Here is a 14,932-nt window from a genome sequence, read left to right as displayed (position 1 = left end):
GGCTCTTGATTTGCCTTCTGTCTCTGATATAAAGTATTTTAAAAACTCGTCTTTGAATTTGAAACTTGCTTGTATTTTTTATAAAAATTAGCTGTTGTTTTATGTGATTTCTTCCTACATCAACAGTGAAAATGCACCTTAATCCATTTGTTCCCCAATACTTAGATCTTCAAGACTATAGCTAAGATAAATGGTGATACTGGTAGACTTGTCTCTGCAGCTAAAAAGCAAATCAGGGCTTCCACAAACAGAATTTGTCTTCAAATGCATAATACTGAAAGAAATATTCTGGAGAAAGACTTTTGTGGACAAGGGATTATTGAGAGGATCTACAACAGACAACATACTGTGACTGAATGGCACTGAGTAATTAATGAAAAACACAGGAGGAAATTCACCTCTTTCACTGAGAGTGTCTGTTCCTACAGTGGCTGAATTCTGACCTCAATTATATCTGTGTGACCTTATCTAGCACCATCTGTTCAAAAATGCATGCCCATCTCCTTTTTGCTGTCTCAAATCTTCCATAAGTGTGCTTTGAAATTTAATGAAGTATTGTATTTATAGCTGTAATTTGTTTAGAATTTAATCTTGATTTTACTTACACTTTCTAATAGTAACATACACAAACACAGGAAAAGCAAATCTGAGAATAATTTTCTTAATAAAAATAATCTACTGTTTGATTAGCATTTGCTATGGAAACTTATTGAAATGTGAAATATTTTTTTTTGACATGTAGGATTTTGAATCCATCATGCTTCTAATTAAAATGTATTTTAAAATCACCCTGTGTTGTGGTTTTCTGTTTTGAGTAAATTTGTGGAAGCACTGTACTCTTGAGTTTTTAATTCCCCACACACACACCTTTTGATCCCTTTCATGACTCCTTACAACACATGTGTTCTCTCATTCACTCAACAACACTGGAAAGGATGAAAAGATTTATTCATGGTGAATGTCTCCATCATCTACCTCTTAAATCTCCTAGGAAAGACCTTTATGCCCTCTTTCATGCTTGAGAAGAGCTATGTATAAGCATTTTCAAAGCTTAGTTATCCTCACCTGAATCCTCCATAAAACTCAGCATCAGTGTGAGGTCTGTCAAAATGTGTAATGTTTAAATAACATGATTATCCAGGCCTCTGCTTCCCATACCGTTTTCATGTCCTCCTCAGCAATCTTTTTCAATGTGCTATGTGTTCTCTTTCACTCGTACTGTAAGGTCTTTTAGGTATGGGTTGTCATTTCATTTTAAGTTCGTGCAGCATATAGCACCAGTGTGTTCTAGCTTAGCACTCTTTGATCCTTGGCAATATGTTAATGAGCATTAATATCTATAATGAGAAAAAGTACAGATGCTAATTATAATAACCAAGAAGCCATCAATAATAACTAAACATAACAGTCATGTTTCCATTGCTAAATTTGCTTTTTTTTTCACTTTTTTTATCAGATTGTTAAGTTACAGTAGCTTACTTTCTCACTTTGTAACCTCAAAATAAGTACTACATGTCACAGATAATATGTTCTTACAGTATTATTTTGGCCTGTTGTAGCATTCTGTCTCAAAACAAGTTCTGTGTAATATATTTCCTATTTGTAATTGCTATATTGGTCCATTGCAGCAATAAAGTTGTCATATGGAACATGTAATGGACCACTTTACATTGTTGGAACTGCTTTTTTTATTACAACTCCTTGTAACTTTATGATGTCTTCATAAATGTGATCCATGGCAATAATAAAGTTTTTGGACAAATGCAGCAAGTTACTGTTTGCTTCCCCCAAGTCTGAAAGTTATCTTGACATTGTTAAATGAGCATACTTAAAGTTTTCAATGTTGAAAGGAAAGTAAGCAGAAACTTGTATTATACAAATACTACTTTAGAAATATGGCAGCTTACAATGTTTACATCTGTTTAGTGTGGCTTGAGTATGCCTACCAAAATTTTTGAAAAGGTTCCTCACCAAGTTAGGATTAACCAAAACTAGAGGGCATACCAACACATGCAGCGCTGTGATGTTTTCATGGTTAGAACACCGCAAAGCAATAAATTTCTTTGGGAGGCAATTTACAACGTGTACGCCCCAACTTTGAAAAGAACATTGTGTGATGTTTGTGCATAATGCTCTGCCCAAGTTTTTTTCCCTGCAGTATTTGTTAGGACACACTAATGCAATGCCATTCTGTTTTTCCATGATGGTTACTTTGTACAAACCAAGCCCCCTGTTTTGCACTGGCTTCTGTGTCTGGTACTCAAGTTCATCCACATAAAGCTTGCTGAGGTATCACAGCCCCATGGCGTTTGGTGCAAAGATGGTTGAAAAACTTTGAAGACAGATTTTAAGAATGGGACTGAGAAGTGGTAAAGAGCTAGTTCCTACTCCATGATGTCTGAACTGGGTGTATCCACAGCTCTGCAACATTTCTAAACCGCTGTTAAACTACACAAATCAGGTCAACGTTGTTTTGAGAATCTGTTTCAGCAATGTACCAACCATTCAATTACTGTCCTTTGCAAGTTCCACTGGACTCTGATACTAACCACAAGGGTCGTTAAATTTGGAAATACATAATTTTTGGCTTCAGACTGACAAACTAGAGTCTCAAACAAAACCCCTCCATATAGTGTTTTACTAACTGTATTGTAAGATGAAAAGGCTGAGATGCAAAGCACAGAAATACAAGGTTGTGAGCTACCAGTACATTAAGTTCATTTTTTTTGTGCCAGAAATTAACCTTTCATATGGATTAAATCACAGGATATGATGCCTAGAGGCAAGGGGGCAAGCCAATGGTTAAGCAGCATGTGTGAGTCTGAATTTACTTATTTTGCAAGATTTTAGTCTGATTATGGGACTATAATATCAACCTTTCCTGGTCACACAACTGCAACACCACAGAATGCAAAGGAGACCGTAGATTGAAGCAACAGCTGAATTTTGCTTCAGGTTTTGTGTTTTTTCATTCTATATAAATATTTCTCAAATTCTAGAAGTTTTTACTTGAGAGAAGGGAGTTGTTTCATGCATTTGCTGTTATCATTGATATTCCCTTTTGGAATAATATTACGAGTTAGACTCCTCACATACCCAAGGTAAATGTCAATAAAATATATCTCTCCCTATGTTTTCTTATCTCCAGGGTTGTAATTTTACAATTACTTTTTAGACACAGACTTTAAAGTCACGTTGAAAGGGGAGCCTACATTGCTTTTGTAGCATAAATACAGATTCGGATTGTGAATAAATAATAGTCAAACTGACCTTTCAGACCCTTACTGCTGTGGATGGCCCCATTGGCTTCACTGGGGAAGTATCTGGTAAATTACTATTCCCTCATCAGCAGAACTAGTTCACCTGAGGCACATAGGGCAATTGCCCGGAGCTCGTGTCGTGCAGGGACACGACTAGCTAACTTAGGTGGTCATTTGAGAAAAGAAGGACGCGTATCTAACCTTCCAGCCTGGGGCTCCCTTAGTCTGTAACAACACGTGTAATGGTGTGTGAGGCAGCGGTTACTGAGTTCATTTACAATAGTTTGTGATCATCTTTACATTGTCTTGACTTCGGTAAAAATACATTCATATACACCTTTTCAGAAAAAACATTTTCTAAAATATTAAACAAAACTATCACTAAGCTAAAATTGCTAAAATTGGTCAAGTCCAGTGTCTTTATTTTCTGTTCATTTTCCCAAAAGCCTTCTAGCTCCTCTTTATGTAGAAGCAAATCTAGTTTTGCTCCAAAATGTGAAGTTTCGCAACTTTGTCAATCACTGTAGCAGTAACATCACTTAGGCTTTACTTAAAGGAGCTGTAAGACTTGATGAAAAGTTGGATAATGTCATGGTGTTACTGTACGTCGTAATCGCGGAGTTACTGCACAGACAGCCATCCAAACAGGTCTTAATTTTGAGCAGATCTGGTAGAAGATGCCTTTATTGCAACTCAATGGAAATGATCAAGCTTCTAAATAGAAATAATGCTTTTCGGATTTGTGTGTAAAGAGAATCTGCCAGAATTTTCACTTAAAATACATATATGTGTAACCACTACACATTTCTTAGAAAGTGAAACTATGTTAACAGCTTTTCCTCTATTTATCCAAACATATTTGTTGTATTATATATTCTACCATGTGTTCTTTGTGTTTATATATATGAAGGACAGCTGTATAGGTTGGGAGATACGTGTTGAGCTGTAGTACAGATAAGCATATAGTACCTGGCTGTAGCTGACAATATTTCATCTGGAGATTCAAATCCATAATCACAAGCAATACAAATATAGGGGTGTCTCTTCTACTGGAATTACTCTGTTAGCTTGTTTTTGTGAAATCTCTTTTAAGACTTAAGATTAGGTGGTGTATTGCTGCTTGGATTAACCCTTGTACTGACTATTCACTCACCAGAAAACACCCAGGATTTGCATGCTTATGTTGCTTTACATAATAGGACTAATTTATCATCTCTAACTCCCCTGTAAGCAGGATTACCAGAGATGTAGTGCGAAAAAACATAGTTTGTGTTTACAAATTTATATTTGGAGGCAGTACCCTATGACATTTCAAATACATGCTGGTTTGCAATGGAGTCATGCACCTGGCCTAGACCCACAAAACTGTTTCAAGCTCCTGACTCATGTTTAGGTTCCCAAACTACCAACAATATGAAACTACAGACAAATTAGGAGGTAGGAATCTAAAACCGTGTGCAAATGTGGCCTGGCCTACGGTTAGTTTCTGAACAACTGACTTAAATCTGACTTAAATCTCATGAAGTTTTTTTTGGAATATAACCCCCTGAACGGACAGCAGTGAAATAATTGACGTGGCCCTTAGGGACGTAATTTAGTGGTGGACTTGGTAGGGGTTAGGTTAATGGTTGGACTTGATGATCTTAAGTGTCTTTTCTAACCAAACTGTTTCTATGATTCTGTGACAAAGAACTGAACGGCCTGGACTTAAGTATAGAGATATCTGGACACACTGTGGCTAGATCTGCATCGGCTGCTTTTCAGAGATGTACAAAACGGCCTGCAGGCCATGCAGTCAGTACGACTCACACGCAAGTATGTTCAGAGGACTTTGTCTCCTGGCATGCAGCAGTGCCTGCACAGCTGCAGAGCGTCTCTAAGAAAGACAAATGAAAACTTGAGATGTAGTGCAGCTGTGAAAGTCACAAAGGAAGAGCAGCATACATTAGAGAAGAGAGAGAGAATGAACAGAGCTATATAGAATGGGATATGGATGAGGGAAGTACCTCCACCCTGCTTCTTAGGAGCCTAGTATTCTTCTTTTCTACCTACCGAAGTAATCTTAAATTAACTTCTATGAAGTATTTTTTCTTTTCTATTGTGCATATCTTTCTTTTCTATGTCTGTTTCGAACAATATGATCTCAGTGCAAAAGATGTTCCTAACAATTTGTTGTACACCATTGAAGAAGTGCCTGCATTGCTACTGAAATAATAATTATAATGATAAAAGGGCATAACTAACTGATAAAGCATAGTTTCTTCAGGAAACCCCCCACATGACAACGAAAACAACAAAAATGTATTCAAAAATACATTTTTGAAAATGTACCTATTTAATGTACTTTCATCAAACCACAAATTACTGGGAATGTGGCAGCAGGGAGGAGGAGCAGGGAGTCCTGAGGAGTTGCCCATTTCCATGTGTTATAACAAATTGAACAAAATGTGGCTGATTTTTCCATATAATTTGTTTTCTTAATTTCTTTCTCAAATTGTAAGAATTTCCCATAAACACTGAATTTTAAGTTTGACCTAACCCATTAAGTGACACATTATTTAATGAAATTTTGCCCAAAAGGCCTATCCCAGCAAATATTATTTAAGATGAAACTATTTACAGACTTTAAGAGAAAATAATTTTTATTATTTGTTTAGAAATCTTTTCTAGCATTTGTTAATTTCAGTAATCCTTGAAATATATAATCAAAAGATATTTTAATCACTAAAAATTATTCTGGGAACAAAGATGGTGGCTGTCATCTGAGCTATGACTGAAAAAGTGCCATCACTTTTCTCTAATTCAATTTCTAAAATTGTGGTTTATGTTTTTTCATTATTCTTATGAGATGATCAAACATACATTCTAATAGTGTGCATTTTCCTATCAGATGTACCAGTTGTGTTTACTATACACAAAAAAATTGTACAGAATCAGGGACTGTGTTATTTTGTAATACCAAAAGTATCATCCAGTGCTTTGTTAAAAATAGCTCCATCAATGCACAGGAGTGATGGGCTGTTCTTTCGGATGCTTACTCTGGCAAAGAATTCACCTCCTTTAAATAATGGCTGGTGTCAATTCAGTTTATGATGTTTATTACCTCAGCAGTTTCATTTTTATTTCTTTTAATCTATGTATTCAAAGTTAAACTGTTACTATTTTTATCATTTTACTAATTTCCCCATAGTGATGTGTGTGCCGCTATACTATTGTGTGGTCTTTGACTCGTCTACTTCTACAGAAGTACGTAAAAATACGTAGAGACCAAGTCTGTTCAGAAATTTGATACATAATCTGGACTGTTAATCAGGTCTTAAATAAATAAGATAATGTGTAATGAGTAAGTCTGTAGTTTTAAAAGTTTGGTATTTTTTTCTGCAATGTATTTTTTGTTCATTGAAAGATTTTCCAACAACAGTGTTGTCTTTAGTATTTTCTCTTAGAACTATACAAGCATTAGTTATAAGTAGTGCCTCTGCTTGTGTTTAAAGAACTTACATTCATTAACTTTGCACATATTTGGCTTTGAAGTAGCAAATACAGATTCTTCTAGTCTACAGACAGTATGAAATTACAATTCCATCTACAGTCTCAGAACTAGCAGATGAAAGAGCATGTTATTTCAGTATCTTACTCATAAAAACAGGTTTCAGTCAAGGAGAAAAACAGATTACAAATCAATCCATGTAATAAACATAATATCCAGAAGCTGGAAAATATATCTAAAAGGTATAATAAAATTCTCTTGAAAACCAGATGGGATGTGGAACTTCTCTCCATTCAACACTGTAAGATCTGTGTGGACTTTTAAGCAGCTTTTTTTCATTGTTTAACTTGTGAAACGTAAGCAGCATCTGGTTCCGTACACTGTATATGACTGCATTCTGATTATTTTATACTAACAAGAATGAACCCAGCTGAGGAAGTATGCCACTGAAAATGACCCTTGATCAGCAAATTACTTAGTAATTAGGTACACAGCTGGATCAGCTGCATTTGGCTCTATTGTCCACTGCTGTTCTAGAGGGCAATAAAGATTATAAATATATATATGCATGCAAGCAAACAGACTGTGAAGCCAAAAAATTATAAATTATAGGTTACTACTTAATTGTACCCTAATGCCTGTATGTATCCACTTAAAATGAAAGGCATTATTGCAAGGAACTTCTTCCATTTCCAGCTGCTAGTAAAGCATACTTTGCTTTTTACTACTCCAGTAATGTGAAATCCTAATTACAAACTCAGCTACACTAGAAAAAAATTCTAGGCTGACAAATACGCCATGAATAATTTACATTTGTTTCATATTTATTGGGAATTGTATTTTTGTATAGATGTATCCTTCTATATAGACACACTCACAAAATATGCCAACAGCTATAGCATTAAATGAGCATCTCTCTCTATAATGATCCAGAGTTTTCCAAAGAGGTGATCCCTGTCATGTAATTCATTTTGTCACCTTTTGCATGGGAAATAGATATTTCCTGCTGGAAAAAATAATGCCAGACTGCTCCCTAAACTTCTCAGGTAATGACCTTGCCTGCTTGGTGGAGAGTAGTGGTGAGGAAGGTGTCATCTGAAACAACTCCGTTGACAGTCAGGGTGATTAAGTACATTCAAAAGTTTTCAGTACAACACTTCCTTATGCATTCATAATCTCTGATCAGCACATTTTCATCTTGTCTACTGTTGTCTGGCATCGCTGTCCCATGTAAGTCCTTAAACTGCCTTGAGCATGACATAAAAGCTCATATGGTGGTTGTCAAGATATCACTTGCAATTTGTCAGGCCAGGAGCTCTACCACAGATCTTATCCCTGCACACTATCTTAGAAATCTTCTGGTGGGCCAGCTTGTTGGTAGTATAGTCCAAGTAGACCAGCACAGTCTGATGGGTGCTGTGTTTTTGTCTAAGCAGAATTTGGACTGCCTTATTGCTCCGAACAAGTCAGATTTAGTGTCACCTTGGCATAGATGGTTTGGTGACAAGCATGACAGACTGCACCACGTCATGTGTCTGTACTTCCTTGACATTGGTGGCAGCATACATGTATCTTACAGGGTAAAACTTATGTCCATCGAAGTGGATATATTGCAAACGCACTCATCGTTATCGATACGTGCATTGTGATTAGACAATACCATGTACACATGCACAAACACACACAGAGGCACAAGGTTTAAGCCGGTCAGTGAACACATGCTTACACAAGCCATAACTATCACAAGGGAGCCATAGATGTGAAGTTTTGGGGATAGATCTATCATAAAAATACTGCTGTATACTCCATTTTATTTGAGTTGAATTTCCGAATTTATTCACTAGGTGGCAATGCAGTATGTAGTTTGTAGCAAATTTACAGCAGAGCTGTACTGATCAGAAATAACTGCACTAGATAAATGTTTTACACTGGATTGCAATAAAGAAACATTGATTAGTTCGTAGTCCTTTTTTTTTTATTATGTTATGCTTATAAGGATTCATACTCTATCTACACCTTAATTAGAAAATACATGAGGTTGCGGTATATTGCAAAGTCTGCAAGTCGCATGAGGTATGTAGAGGCAGCTCAGAATAGCCAGTGGGTCCTGTCACCTCTAGTACTTATGTCTGAAGTGTTGGCGGGGATGGAGTGTGGTGCAAAAAGGAGCACGTGCAGCTCAGTCACCTCACTGGGAAGATTAATTCAGAAGCCTGATTACAGCCAGGAATTAGAAATATTTTATTAGAGTGAGTTTCTGAAGTATATCTGCTCTCGTCGTATCAGAGCTCTAAGCACTGATGGTTCAGACTGGTTCAGAGCAGAAGTATGTGGATTGCTTTGTCAATGGGTTTTCATAACACTGGTGCTTTAGAAGGTGCCCGGAGGAGTCTCAGAGATGTGGGCTGGAGATAGCAGGTGCACCAGCCCGGTGGAGCTGGTTAGAGCTGGCAGCTTTCTCCTGCAGACCTGCGGCAGAACAAGGTCCACACTGTAGGGCGAGAAGAAGACACTGTGCAGGTGGAGACCACCATCAGGATCAGTTGCATTTCCCCATTTAAGATTCACTGTGCGCATGAAATGGATAGGCTGCCAGTATGATTTGATCACTTCAATATTAAATCTTCCTTTTATAGGCATAAGATGTGAAGTGTTAAGATACAGGTACTATATTATATAGAGCCAAGATGTTCTTTTTCTCATTTGCCTGGTGAATTAATGAAATACTTTGTCAGGCAGATTCAATCTTTGCTGTTTTCAGACTGACCTCATGTGAGGCTAACTGTCTGCCCAGATCTCTGTAGGCAGCCTCTTGCTCTCTCAAATCTCATTATGTGAATTGACTGGTGAATTTGTTGTCTTTTAAGCTGTCCATACTTTTTACTCCAGGGCAATGTGCAGTGTTTGTATTTAGAAGGTTTTTCTGCCGTGCTGCTTTATAACACTGATGGTTTTAGTCTGTCTGACCCAGCACTCCTTTGTCCTGAGCACTTTCTGTCAAACAGTCTCAATTATCCCTCCATTCCTTTGATAGATTGTACCCCTGCTGTAATTGTCAAGTAGACAATAATTATTTGGGACATTTAATTATTTTTGGACTAGGACTGTTATATATCTCGGAGTGTCCAATTCTTATGATTTGTGGTTTTTAGAAGACCAGCTAATAAACAGCTGTTAGCTCTACCTAAAATGTATGCTGCAATTCAGGAGAATTTGTACTAGATTTTATGTTTCTTTTTGCTGTCTGTATTAAAAATCAACAAATCCCCAAAACTTCAGGAGTCTTGCAACCAGAGGTGGCCCTCATCTTGGGGATAGTGGGGTCCAGTCCCACCAGAACATTATAAACCCTGTCTAAAACTTCTTTGTCATTCTGTTTTAATAGGGATGTCCAGTGGCAACATAATGTGACAGAAGTTTAAGAACAATATAGGTTGTTCAGGGTAAAACTAATAAAGCATGAGTATATACTTACTAAGTACTGGAAAACAGAAAAAAAAATTGCCAGTCAGTCTTAAAAACTCTGCAAAACTTTTGCAACTATTTTTGTAACAACTGAACAGCCTTTTTGTGTTGTCTGAGATGCTACAGGCTCTGTAAGAATGGAGGTGACCAATGAAGCCCCTAAAACATAACAGCGTGTTAAAATATGTGATAAATTTCCATCTTTATCTATGTATATGTGATAAAGTGTGTATGCACAGGTTTCGGACACTCCTGAGCCTCCCCAGTAGCCCTGAGTAAGGTCTCCACTGAGTTATATGCACACAAGCCTACTAGAGGTTTTTATCTTGAGATTCCCACCTGCCAATAAGCTTTAAAGATGTCACTGCTTGCAACCGCTGTGAAATATGTTTCTGTCTTATGAGGTCTTGTTCATATCCCACACTGTCTTCTCGAGCTTAATTCAGGACCAGTGGCACAAAGAAAAACCTGTTCTTACAAAATGACAGCTTATGGCATGGCAGTTACTACAACAGCATTTCCATCCAGAATGTTATATAGTGTGATTTTTTTCTGCTTTTAACAGCTATGTAGATTAGCTAGTAGTTTCCATGTATCACCCAGTAAAACAACGCATACAGATGGCCGAAACCAAACCCGGAATATCATGGAACTGTTGCTTGTAGCATTTTTACTCACTTTCGTATAAAAATTCACTCATATAACCTATAACTTCCAAAGGAAGTTACTTGCCAAGTAGTAACCTAGATTATTTGCCTGAGTTAGGTCTGAATCCTTCAAAAGTACTTTATCTGAAGACAACCCTACATTGACCACAAAATTAGTAATTAGAAGTAATTTAATTACACAGGACTTGATTATTAACCCTTTATTTCTGAGCAATTGACCTGGGTATAAATATTGATACATTGCAGTGAAGAACAGGAAAGGATTTCCTGACAGAGCTTCATCCAAGTTTCTTTTTTTTTAGCAAGGCATTTCTTCCCATAGCTTTTAGATACATGATGCTGTCAGGATTCTCAGGGCTTTTGAGCAGTGATAACAGAAGTTCTTGATGATGTATGTAACTGGAAATAACAAACAATAGCTACCGCTTGGTTTTTTATACATTTGGATCCATATTTATTAAGCTGAGCAGAGCTGTTGTGATGTTCAACCAGCTTTATGACTGCAGAAGTAGAATGGAAAAAAAAAAAACTGACTTAAGTCGAAGATGCAGAAGATAAAGGCAAGCCACAAAATAAACAGTTCTGAATTTATCTTGACTGGTTTTGTTAGAAGAAAATATATCATGTTGGATCTGGCAGCCTGAGGGAGGTGACACTACTGCAGTGCCTCCAGGTCCAACAAGTAGTGAGTTTGAAAACGTCTTTCCAGTATGCATAAGCACATGGAGCACCTGGATATAGCGCATATGCGTATATGCACGGCCGGCCACTCAGACCACAGACAGATGGGCAGAGCATTCGCATGAAAACAGACAGCATCAACAGCTTCACCCTGCTTCCCTCTCTGGCTGAGCAAGGTAGAAGTTCGTTAGTGGGAATATATATATGTGAGCAGTGTGGATCCTTCCAGCAGCGAGACTCACATGCTTGCTCTGCCCAGTAGCTGCTCCTGGAACCCGGTCCAGCCGGGAGGACCTGGACATAGAAAGTCCTGAGGCTGCAGCCCCGCTGCAGTTGATAGAATCACCGAATGGTTGAGGTAGGGAGGGACCTCTGGAGGTCATCTGGTTCCAATCCCCTTGCTCAAACAGGGTCACATAGAGCCAGTAGCCCAGGACCATATCCAGACAGCTGCAGGAATATCTGCAGAGATAAGATGCCAGAACCTCTCTGTGCACAGCCTGTGCCAGATCACCCTCAGATTGAAGAATTGTTTTCCTGCTGTTCAGAGGGAACCTCCTTGTTTCATTTGGTGCCCAATGCCTCTTGTCCTGACACTGAGAACCACTGAAAAGGGCCTTGCTCTGTCATCTTTACACCCTCCATTCAGGTATTTATTGATGAGATCCCACCCCGAGCCTTCTCCTGGCTGAACAGTCCCAGTTGTCTCAGCCTTTCGTTGGAGAGATGCTCCTTTAATGATCCCTTAATCATCTTTGTGGCCCTTCCCTGGACTGTCTCCAGTATGTCCATGTCTCTCTTGGACTGGGGAGCCCAGAACTGGACACATTACACCAGGTGTGACCTCCCCAGTGTGGAGCAGAGGGGAAGGATCTCCTCCCTCAGCCTGCTGGCAACACTCCTCCTAATGCTGGATCCCAGCCTGCGCTGCTGCCTGCCTTTGCTGCAAGGGCACATTGCTGGCTGATTTTCGGCTTGCTGCACCAGAACCAAATCTTTTCCTGCAAAGCTGCTTTCCAAAATGTTCTTCCTTGCATCCCATAGTGTGTCCCACACCTCTACAGAGTGACTGCCCTTACTCTGAGCAGCGATCCAGAGAGCTGCTCCCAATGACTCACTTGGATGGGTTTCACACCTTGATGCCGGGGCTGAGGATCTCCTGGGAGAGAACACCCTCAGCCCTTTTTCCTGGTATATTCTGACGAAGAGAAATAAAAAGATTTTGCTCATTTTTAGCTTTGTCAGCAAAGCTTGCTGACTGGTGACTGTAGCTCTGCATATATGAGAGGTTTTGGTACTGTAAGCACCCCCAAGCTTATTTGCAAAGCATAGCCCTTATAAAATGATAAGATGCATTAGAAGTATTTCAGTATTAAACTTATCTCTTCTAACCAAAGTAATTGGTAAAGCTAAAGGTTTTGATTGTTTTATTGGCAAACTTGAAGTGCTATTATGTAGCACATTGGATTTATTTGGAAAATTGATGAAAAATACCCCAATAGTGAAGGTACATAATTGTAGTGTTTTATAAAATAACATAGAGAGGACTTTCACCCTTCTGAATGCTTTTGAAAATGTGGCCCAATATTCTTGCAAGAAATTCTAAGGAGAAGGTCAAAAAAAGCCAAATCTTGGGGCCCTTACTCTGCTTTTGTTCAGGCTTGACTCTGATAAAGTTCTTACTCGCTCCCGTGTGGGTTTTGCCTGAACAAGCGCTGTGCAAGACTTACAATGCCAGGACTTAGCCCACAAAAATTATTAGCTCAGGTCACAGTCTAGGCTTTTTTATATAATTTATCCATTACTTACTTATGTTACACAACTGCAGAGGTGATAGGGAAGTCATCTCTCAGGTCATATAGCAGTTTAAACTGCTGTGTCTCTGATTAAGCGTTGTAGACAAAAGGGGATAATAAGATCCAGGGGAAGATGAGAAAAGTAGAAGAAAAAGGCTTGCGCAGCTATTGGAAAGAAGACTTACATTATTTTGCTACAGACTCAATAGGAGCATCTGATCCCCATTTCTTACGAAGTGTAGTTCTGACTGCCCCAAAATTGCTTTAAACATGAAAAAGATGAGACCACTGTGCTTAATAATGCTGTGAACAGTGTCTGAAGATTTTTTTCCTTCACTGTACCACACATAAATACTGCTTGGTCTTCGTCTGTGCAAAATGTAGAGGTAAACTTTAATTGAGGGCTTTTCTTTGGGGATCATGTGCATTCAGGGGGAACAAAACTCCTATTATCAACCTAGAAATATAACAAGTTTGAGAGCGTTGCCGCATAGAGATACTGAAACGTTAATTCATGCTTCTGTGACATCTTGTCTGGATTACTGTAATTCCCTGCTTGCAGGTCTCACTCAGCCCTCCTTTCACAAAACAAGAACTTGTACAATAATGCAACCACTGAGATTTTAAGCATGCACAATAGCCGGTCATAATATGTCTCTGTACTGAGATCTCAGTGCTGCCTGCCATTAGGTACTGGATCGATTTGAAGATCCTAGTGATGTGTTTTAAAACACCACATGTATCCAAATGAGTTTTTGGTTCCCTATTGTCCAGGCCCAATTTTACTCAAGTGTAAAAATGTTGGGCTTTCATTTGTTCAGAGCGAGAATTATAAATCACTGCGTCCCATAGCTTCTTCATGCAGCTACGGGATGCACTTTGCCAGAACAGATCTGGAGTGTCAGTCTTGTCATTGACATGAGGTCAAGACTGTGGTGGGTTGCTTAACTTTTCTTTCTGTCACCAGCATCTCTGTTTGTGCCAGGATATATTTAATAGAATATTCTCAGACCTGGTTTTTGGTTTTGTTTTGTTTTATTTGTTTGTTTGTTTGTTGTTTTTTTTTAACCATTTCAGAGTTAAAGCATCCCTGTACTTTATCAGGGGGCTTTTCAAATGCCAAAAATAGTGTTGGCATTTCTGATTTTTTAAGAGTCACAGAAGATTTTTATACAAGGAAATTTAACAAGGTAACAAAAGTTTCTAATATGGGTGTTGCTCTCTGTCAAAAGGATATGCCTACCTTACATACACTTTTTGTATTTCACAGAGAGGATAGAAAAGACATCTTCAGTTATGCAGTTGTGCTCTTCCTTCCATCTATATTTCACAATAGGATACAGACCAATTTGTTTGTATTGATGGTGTACTTCGCGCGAATGCCTACAGAATTGGCTGTGCAAGGGTCCTCTTTATCTAAAACAGCTTATAAAATAGTTTTGTTTTGAAAATTATTGCACAGGTTTCTTGGCTGCTATAGTTTTGTCTTTTCTCTGTCCCTATCTTTCCCTCTTTTGACCATTATACGCTGCTCATGCTATGTATATATTTGCATCTTTAGTACTGAACCCA

The sequence above is a fragment of the Falco rusticolus genome, chromosome 1 (assembly GCF_015220075.1).
Source record: "Falco rusticolus isolate bFalRus1 chromosome 1, bFalRus1.pri, whole genome shotgun sequence".
Lineage (NCBI taxonomy): Eukaryota > Metazoa > Chordata > Aves > Falconiformes > Falconidae > Falco > Falco rusticolus.
This window is presented reverse-complemented; position numbering follows the sequence as displayed.